This window comes from Cydia splendana, chromosome Z, assembly GCF_910591565.1.
Source record: "Cydia splendana chromosome Z, ilCydSple1.2, whole genome shotgun sequence".
Lineage (NCBI taxonomy): Eukaryota > Metazoa > Arthropoda > Insecta > Lepidoptera > Tortricidae > Cydia > Cydia splendana.
The window spans coordinates 17,225,459-17,236,447 of NC_085987.1; positions in this window are offsets into that span (position 1 = coordinate 17,225,459).

Genomic DNA, 10,989 nt, shown 5'->3' on the forward strand with positions numbered 1-10,989 from the left:
GGGACCTTTTATCAAATATCTCACTTCCGGTCAAGAATTCGATCAAGCAACCGGCAAATTGGGATATAAAAGTAGGGGTGGGAGGGAAACAATAACTTTTCTTTGGGCGTGTTTCTCCATCTATTTATTTTTATAAACCTAAAAGCTATATGTATCTATATGTAAGCTATATTTATTTACAGCGCGCACAAGTTGTTTGCAGAAATCGCGCGGCGTCCGGTTAACTGGTGACCGAGGAGCTGGCGGCTTCCTCGCACCACGTATCAGCATTGCGATACAGCGAGGAAATGCCGCCAGCATCCTTGGCACAATGGTTCAAGGGCCTATTTTAGATTTAAGCTAAGAAACACATTTGGCTGGTCTGATGTTGATACATATTTTATATGGGGTTTTTAGAATGGTCTCGATGGCTATAGTTGCCTGTGGAAAGAAAAGTACAGTCGGCGATAAAAGCTTGTATCAAAAATTAAATTTTTGCCACATTTTTTATTTACATATTCATTACCAACACATAATAATTTAGTCATGATAGGTAATTAGCGTATTATGCAATTATTCGAGAACATTCTGTGGAAGGTCTCGGCAGGGCATGTGCGTACGTGTTGTCGTTGCTAATCAGTCGGCGTACGCGCCCCGGCGGCCGTCGGCTTTCTTCGACCACGCGGGCGCCGTCACGGGTGCTCGACTTTGGCGTTTCGACCTATAGTAGTGAAAATTTTGGCAATCTAAAATTCTAACCAAAGCTATAGGTACCTACCACTCGCGTCGAATTATAGTCCCTATGACAGATCCTTGCTCTCTTTTGGTTGGGATTAATTAAAAATAATAATTAAATACTTAAATATGTTTTTACGTAGGTATATAGAGTCTGTTCGGAAAGAGAAGAGTCGTAGAATGTATGGGGCCCAATACATTAGACTCTTTTCTTTCCGCACAGACTCTACCTATTTTTGAATGAGCCTTCTTGACGGACTGGTATAAATAAAGTCTCCCGCCGCATCTGTCTGCAAGTATGTATGTTCGCAATAAAGTCAAATATAGATACTATCAAAAAATGTTTATAGAAAACCCCCATTTATTTTCAACGACCTATCTAACGACACCCCACATTATAGGGTTGAAACGATGTAAAAATATTCACACACGTTTTGTGTCTCTTAAAGCTATTATTTCCAAAAATATTTACTTTATCAAAAAATGTTAGGTAGTAGTTAGATATGTCTTTTAAAATAAATAGGAGTCTTAGAATAACATTTTTTGATAAAGTAAATGTTTTCGGAAATAATCGCTTTGAAATAATCAAAATGTACGTGATTTTTTTTTTTTACCGTTTTAACTAAACACCTACAGTGTGGGGTGTCGTTGGATAGGACTTTAAAAGTAAATAGGGGTCTGCAAACAATATTTTTTGATAAAGGTAACCGTTTTGGAAATAAAAATTTAGAAAGAACAAAATACGGGTATTCGTTCTAACTTTTGAACCATTGATCCAAAAAATATGAAAAAAATCATAAAAATAGTGCTTAAAAAACTCATTCAAACAAAATTAAAACAAACTTGATAGGTTAAGCCGTTTATGAGTTATCGGTAAAAGTCTTCCCTTCTTATTTTACTTAAAAGCCTGGCAACCCTTATTTGTGACCGGATTTTCGCAGGCAACCCTATGCCACTGTATTCGCAATAAAATTACCAACATTTTGATGTATAATTCAAGCGTCAGACAGATGAGTGCAATTATCGATAAAAACGCACCTGTTTAAACATGGCAACCACATAATAGTGACCGGAAAAAGATAGGCAACCTAGTTGATTTATGTTGTACAAGTTCTATACTTTCCATTGGAACTTATTTCGTTTGTCAGACAAATCGGTGAAATTTGAAGAAAAAACATTTTTTTCAAAAATTTATTAAAAATAGCCTTGACCGGATTTCTTTAGGCAACCCTATTTTTTAATGTTCAGGAACATATTTTCTTTCATATTTTCATAGTTTCATCCGTCAGACAGATTGGTGAAGGTCGACCATAGAAACGGGATCGTGGGATCTTAGACCATAATATAACATGTTAAGGTTTGTGTAACCCGTGCGAAGCCGGGGCGTGTCGTTAGTTGACAATACAATTTAACTTCCCTAACCACTAACAAACGGAGATTCACCACGCCATATCATGTATCAAACCGATTCGATCAATAACGAGTCGCATTGATTTAGTAGAACTAGAAATCAGTATCCGCCTTCCTGGTACCTACAGATAGGTGTTTGACATGTAAAACCACATTCAAGAGGATTGTCCTACTGTTATTGGTTTAAGCGCATAGCTGGTATAATATTGCTACTTTATGTCTAAATTCAGACAAGTAGGTAATTAACTAATTATGAATGGAGGACTGTAATATATAGGGTAGATTTTTTAAATGGGTCACTGAGGGCAGCTACTATCTCCCGTGGTCAAAACTGGGTTTTGACTTTGACTTAGAACTACATAATTATGAGTATCTATCTTCGAACAAAAAATAATTTTCCAAATCAGTTCAGAAATGACGGATTTCTGAGGTAACATTTGGTGACTGCTATAGTTATTGGCCACTACATAGTAATTGGCCGCTCTTAACAATAAGGTTTCAATTTGCTTTTTTCCTGCTTTATTAGTAAAGGCCAATTACTATGTAGTGACCAAATAGGCAATAAGTAATAACTATAGCAATAGCAGTCACCCTACATATCAAAAAAACTTAAATTAAAAAACGATCCAATTTACTGCCTCCTTTTTAGGGTTCCGTACCTCAAAAGGAAAAAACGGAACCCTTATAGGATCACTCGTGCGTCTGTCTGTCCGTCCGTCTGTCCGTCTGTCACAGCCTATTTGCTCCAAAATTACTGGACCAATTAAGTTGAAATTTGGTACACATATGCAAGTCTGTGACCCAAAGACGGACATGTAATGAAAACTGAAGAATTTTGAACATAGGGGGCACTTTTGGGGGGAAAAAGAGAAACTTAAAAAACAAAGTTTTACAAACCATATCGTGTTGCATATTAAATGAAAGGGCTTATTTTGAGAATCTCAAATTATTATTTTTTATAATTTTGGAATAAGCAGTTTAGAAATTATTCAAGAAAATAGGCAAAAAATGACCCCCCCCCCCCCTTTATCTCCGAAACTACTGGGTCTAAAATTTTGAAAAAAATGCACAAAATAGTTCTTTACCTATAGATGACAGGAAAACCTATTAGAAATGTGCAGTCAAGCGTGAGTCGGACTTAAGAAAAAAAACGCGGTCGGGCTGTTTTAGGGACACAGGAGTATTTGGTTTACGTGAAACGCGCGTGGTGTGAGAGAGGTGCGCCTCCACGCAAGGTCGAAGGATGAGCTGCAGAAGGTTAGTGCTCAAACATAGAACAAATAATTGGTTTAAGTAGCTAAGGTATTGCGTAACTATCCTCTGACAGCTCAGTTAAAAACATGGAAATGCCTGGCCGTGCCCCTAGCCAGCCGTGTGTTCCAAGTTGAATGTAAGAACTTCGCTTTGTCCGGCGCTTGTTCTAAAATGAGTGCAGTCCGTACTGGGGACAACCCTTGGGACGCGAGTTCGACTCGCACTTGACCGGTTTTTTTGAGGTCGGCAGGTCTCCTTAAGATCATTTTGGCGTAGATAGCAGCTGAGGATGAGGTTTCATTTAAAAAATCCATACAGGATGAGTACCGACGATAGCGATAGTATGAAAAGCACAGGCAATATAATCGTATATTCTGTGTTGCATAATCCAATTAATTAAGACAATAGGTAAATATGGAAATCGACCGCCGAACCAATAAGAATATTTGAACATGAATACTGAGTCAATATGTGCTTCCTTCCAATTCTAGTGATGGCCACTCTATGTTATAGGTATAAATGGAATGACAAAACATTTTTTGATTTAAACGGGTAAGTAGTTTTTAATTTATATAGGACATTATTACACTATATACCTATTCTGAATACAATTATTTACCATTAGATCATTAGTCTACTCTTATTGTCCCCATATGTGAGGTATTGGTGATCAGCTGATCAATACTTAGACGAGTTTACAATAGAACATAGAATATCTTTATTGCTCTCATGTTCGTGTACAGGTCTTACTCTAGGCACAATAGTTACATTACAACATGTTACCCTAGAAGGGTATTGCAATTACATGTACATATAAAACTCATAAATCTTTCAATTAATCCTTAAAAACAACTATATATTTCTACGTTTAATAAAAATAAGTACGATATTATTTTATAATCTTAGAATAATACTCATTTGCATTGAAAAACTCTTTTGGTAGCTATTGATCATGTAAAGACGGGATTGATCAGTCAGTTGTTAAGGAAGGTGCAGGACTGCAGGTAACCAGGTTCGAGGGAGGCCAGGGCTTGTGGGAACTACTACGCTATAAGTATACTAACCGTGAATATGAGCATCGAGACTGTTCAATGGGGTTCGGAACTGTCTAAGGCTTGTACCTATAGATGGCGCTAGCATAGGTTTTACCTGTCTCTGGTTTAGTTCTATGAGATTTGGATTTTGCATTTGCAATGCCAAAGTGTGGCAATGTTATCATTACCTAATGACAAATTTATATAAAAATATTCATATCATATCATATCATATCATTTATTCCATTGTAATCATGTTCATTTGTACATTTGGTCTTACATTTGGCAAGTAGGTACATGATACCCTGCTAGGGTGTACAATATAGGATTTTAACTTATACCTAATTTTAATTTCAAGAAATATTAAATGTCAAAGAAATAAATAATAATAAATTAAGACTAATTCATGCATAAAAGATATTCACATAATCATTAATAATCATAAATCATAGTCATTCTAAAGAATAAAATTTAACAATAAAATATAAAAATTAAAATAAAATTTATAAACTATCATTTTACATAATCAAATTTTCATCATTAAAAAAGTCTTCCAACGAATAATAACATTTTTCTAATAACATATCCTTTAACTGTTTCTTAAATAATTTATCGCTAATTTCTATATTCAGGAAACTAAGCACTTTATTCATTATACGCACACATCGACAGTAAGGGCCGTTTCTTACCATAGCTAATTTGGAGGGTGGCAATAATAATTGAGTACCGACTGGTTTGCGATTTGGTCTTGACAGTTTTTTTATCTCAAACAACTGAAGGTGACTTTTTACAAATAGTGCCGCCTCCATTATATATATGGAGGGTAGTGTTAGTATTTTCAGTTCTTTGAAATATGAGCGACAGCTGTTTGGTACGCGCGTGTTGGATAAGATACGAATGCATTTTTTCTGCATAACGAACAGTTGATGCACATCGGTGCTTTCTCCCCACAGGATAATACCATATCGTAGCCATGCGTACGCATATGCAAAATATGCGGTTTTAGCGGTTTCAATGTTCGTATTAATCTTTAAGATGCTTAATGCGTAGGTGAACCTAGCCAGTTTGGATTTTATATCCTGTATGTGCGATTTCCAATTAATACTCGAGTCTAGTGTTATGCCCAATAGTTTGCACTCGTCTACTTCTTCGATGGTTTTATTATTGTCAATTTGTAAACTTATATGCAACGGATTTTTTTGATTTGGTTTAAATTGTATTATTTTCGTTTTATTAAAGTTTATATCGAGGTTATGTTCGTGGAGCCAGTCAGTAACTGTGTTGAGAGTCTCCAGTAGGCGAGTATTGCATTCTACACTATTTGTACAATTCAGTAATATTGAGACGTCGTCAGCAAACATAACGCATGATGTATTTAAAATTTTTGGCAAGTCATTTATGTATGCTATAAACAGAAGACATCCTGTAACACTTCCTTGCGGTATAGAGCAAGTCGTGTGCCGCATTCTTGAGGCTATTATACGCGTTTCCCCTGTACTAATATCTAAGTGTTCTAATTGTACATACTGTCTACGGTTATAAAGGTAAGATTTGAACCATTCATGTGCGTTTCCGCGGATACCCATGCCATATAGCTTGTTAAGTAAAATCTGGTGGGATACACGGTCATAGGCTTTGGTCATGTCTAATAACAATCCGACGCCGTACTGTTTATTATTTATGTAATTTAAGGCATCATGTATATAGTTATACACAGCAAGGCCAGTGGATCGGTTACATCTGAATCCATATTGGTTATTATCTAACACATTATATTTCTCAAAAAATCTATACACGCGGTTTGACATTAACTTTTCAAATATCTTAGAGATAGACGGTAAAAGGGCGATGGGCCTGTATTGGTTCATATTAGTTTTTTCACCACCCGGCTTGAGGATTGGTACGATTTTTGAGACTTTTAGCATATCTGGAAATATTCCGTCGTTAAAAGATTGATTTATTAAAAGTCTTAAAGGTTCCGTTAGTTCCTTGTTGCAGTATTTAATAAGTTTTGGTGGGATTTCATCTAAACCGCAGCTTGATTTATTTTTTAGATGTCGAATGACGTAGTTTATCTCGCGTTCAGTAACTTGGCCTATATAGATCGAGTTGGCGGTAGGGGTGAGCACCGGCCGGCCGACCGGTGTCGCGCGCGCAGGTACTCCGGCGCGACTGGCCTGCGGTGACTCACCGACCGATGCAAAATACTCATTGAACATATCTGCAATACATTGGGGCGATTCTACAACACGATTTCCGATTTTAAGTGATATGCTTTTGTTTTGTGGTGTTTTTTGTTGCGTCGTATTTTTAATTATATTCCACATCGTTTTGGTTTTGTTCTTTATAATGATACTTACTCCGTCACTTTGTTCTGTTCATATTAGTGGAAAGTTAGCTTAGACTTGCTTGGACTTGCTTAATAGACGGAGTCTAACACAATTTTACCTACCTTAAAATTCTCAAAAAAACAAACAAACATGCATTTGACACTTTTCTTAATAAGACTGACAGGTTTAACCTATGCTGGCGCCATCTGTAAAACACTTCGACCGGCCAACGCCAAACATTGAGCCAAAAGCTGTGGAAACCAAGAAGATGGAAGACATGCCTGGAGATTGTATGTAAGATTACTAACGCAAACTGGTATATGTTTTGGTGAGGTGGGTTATGATCAGGATGAGTGTCTTGAAATCAAGTCTCGCGCCCCCCATTAGTGACGCCCAACCATTGAAGGTTAACGTGTTCCGATCACATAAGGTAAATGATTAATTGAAAAAGTGAAGAATCGATCGAGTTTTAACGGAAATGTCAGTAGGTAAGTACCTACAGCTTTCACTCGTGGGCTTGTTTGTTAAATATTAAATCATTCATATTTAAATCATCAGTGTACATTTATGTACTTACAGTAGGTAGGTAATAGGTACAAGTTGTAGCTTGTGTCATCACATCCGTGTTGTACTATGTTGAAGTTATCCTATTGTGATGGTCGGGAAACTAAGCCCTATACTTACCTGAGCATGGACCGACATGCTCTGGGCCGGTTTATTTCGATTACTGGAACGAAGTTCCTTATTGGACGGTTTTCGAATGAGGGTAGGCGAAAAAAAGTGAAAGATTTTGCCGTCACAAGCCATACTAAGTGCGATAGATGTGTCAAATTTTGCCGTCACAATCCATACTACTGCGAAATATGTAAGGAGAACAGAACAGGACAGAACAAAACAAAACATGAGCATGGGCATGAGCATGAGCATGAGCATGAGCATGAGCATGAGCACGAGCATGGGCATGAGCATTGGCATATTCATGAGCATGAACATAAACACGTCACCAGCCTTTCGTTCCAACCATGGACCTATATAATAGGGACAAGACATATTGTTCTATACGTACAATTGCTTATAGAAATAGCACCCATTTTGACGGCACAAACATAAATATCTATCTATCTCGTTTTTACTCAGCACTGTCACCCACAGCAAAAAAGGATGACAGTATTTCGGTACGTACATAAAGTGGTTCATGAAAATACGTAAATACCTAATGCGGCCGAAAATCCGCCATGTTTAGCGGCCTAAATGTCATTGTCAGTCAGTTCAGCTGGTAGTTGTCCTGTCAAAAAGTCGTGGTGAAAATGAAAATTATTAATTATCTTTCAGTATTTTGCATCTGTTTGAAAATAATTGAAGCCAAATGTGAACAATTACGTCGCGAATATGCCAGTGTGTAGTGTATTAGGGTGCTGCATAAGAAAAACACCAAATCAGCCATCTTTAACCTTACACAGGTACGCTATAATTTACATTAAAAATATTGGTTATTGTTAATGTTCCTGGGAATTTTAAGGATGTTTCACATTATAAATAGCAAGGTTCTTATGTGCAGTTATAGATCATGAAGTGATTTGACTTATTTAACTATATTTTTACGCTTAAATAATGTAAACATTTCAGCTAGGGTTGTACTTTATTTATCGACTTTGATATCGATTTATTATGATTGTTTATTTATATTTTCTTACTTTATCATGCTACCCCGCTTAAAACCAACTAAATTATCTTAATTAAATAATTAAAACATGTTTTACAGGTTACCAAGAAATGAACATAAAAAGAAAAAGTGGTTGGAGACGGAGACCCTGACCGACTCTCGGGAGCCCTCGGTTCCGTGGGGTCGTTACTCCACAAGCTGCCCTGCGGGCTTTTTTTATATTATTATTATAGTTTTTTTTATGTAATTCGACATTAAGAGACCATATAGGTACATCAATAAGTAATTGTAATATGTTAGTTTGAATTTGAACTGGTAGTTACAGTTAGTTGTATTTTATAAAATTGTTGATGTATTGTTATTATTATTGCTTGTATGTGAATTCAATGTTGACGTGTACAAGTACTAAATAAATGTTGAAGAAGTTGAAGTTGAAGAGCGGAAGTTATTCCTTATTTTTGTAATTAAATAAATGTTCTGAAGGTGTTTTTTTTTTCACCCGTTTTTTTTTTTTGATAAGTTTGAATTTGTATCGCTCTCACTTATAGGTACGGCGCACCAAGGTCGAGGTGCGGTGCGGTAGTGTGTTACGGACTTTAGGGTTGACAACACAACAAAATTGATTGTAATAGAGAGGTAAAGTCTAAGAAAAACACGTACACTTATTCTGACATCCAAAACAGATGGCGCTGTACTGCGCCATGTGTTTTGCGGTCACTGAGTTGTCAAACGTCAACTTTTGAAAATCAGAGTTACCGCAAAAATCGCAATATATATGGAGTTGAACAGCGTCATCTCTGTTTACCTGTTAAATTCGAAGCACGAAATTGTCTTAGATTTTACACATCTTACTCAATCAAAGTATCTTTTCACATAATAATATACTCATAAAGAATATTTACTTACTTACTTACTATTAAAATATAAATTCCTCAAATAATTCATACATATTCATTATTCATTCATATTTTAAATAAAATGAGCCGAGAACGTTCAAAAGTTATCGATGTATCGATAAAACCTAGTAACAGTAAAAATCTTTTGGGCAGCACTAAAACCGCCATGTTTAGCGGCCGGATGACGTCACACTGGCACGCATTTTTCGTTGACGTTTCACTTCCATAGGTTTCATATTTCAGTGGTTCCAACCGAGTGTTGAGTGTTCCACGTGGTTCCACGTCACTCATCACTACTTTTTTTTTTGCTTCACTCTTGTAAGTTAATAGTGGTAACACACTATCGCACCGCACCAAGGTCATTGTGCGACGCACTGATAAGTAAGAGAGAGAAAGAGATATAGGTTTCTCGCTCTTACTTATGGGTGCGTCTCACAATGACCTTGGTGCGGTGCGGTAGTGTGTTACCACTATAATGCTTGTTATAGGCGCATGGCACACTCCATACGATTCACACATCACTCCGATGTTTGAGCGAGACAACGCTATGTGCGGATTATATAGCGGTAACACACTATTGCACCGCACCAAGGTCATTGTGCGACGCACCCATAAGTAAGAGCGAGAAAGCGATATCTCTTTCTCGCTCTTACTTATCGGTGCGTCGCACAATTACCTTAGTGCGGTGCGATAGTGTGTTACCACTAATAGCGACAACCCGCTCGCATCGTCGACGTGCGAATCGGATGCAGTGTGCCATGCGCCAATAAATATAATATCTGGGTCAAGCAGATCTTGTCAGTAGAAAAAGGCGGAAAATTTGAAAAATGTAGGCGCGAAAGGATATCGTCCCATAGAAAATTGGAATTTCGCGGCTTTTTCTACTGACAAGATTTGCTTGACCATCTATATATACTTTTTATTGCATCGTACGAGTGTAGATGATTCTAACTGATTCTAACATGATTTGTTCAATCATTAAGTGGTAACACACTATCGCACCGTACCGCGACCTTGGTGCGGTGCGATAGTGTGTTACGGCCTTTAGAGTTCAATCGTGGTCAAAGAATATAATACTCACTAGGAGAAGAACGGTAACTCCATACAAAAAAATGTCCCCAACCGTTTATACGTTTATACTAGTGGCGCCGTCGTTGTGTACCAATGGAACTAAAGTTGACAACCGGTTTAGCCTGGCGGGTATTGGTAGGTATAGGTAGTAATTCTGTTGATAAACATATTTGTTATCTTCATATCACGAAATATATAAAAGATGCAAATATTACCCCTTGTTTGTGGTATTATCAATTGATTTAAATAAAAGGCATATTTATGTTTATAACATTGTATTATTTTATTTATTAAAAAAATGTTTTACATATAGAAATATACACTGAAAATTAAACCCTGACAACTTAATAAAAAAATAGACGTTAATAAAGCGCATTCACAAAGTTTTCAGTATAATATACTGAAAACTTTATAGGCATGCCTACCTATTACTTACACTTTACACACACAGATACACTACACTTTACACACGGGATTTTACACAGATTTCCAACTTGTATTCATACATTTCTTCACGGTTAATTAATACGCTTTCCATATGCGTTATGACGCGGTTCCTTCTGAACCCACTAAAGCTATGAATTTCACTCAAATATGTATCTTCAACAGCCGTTGCT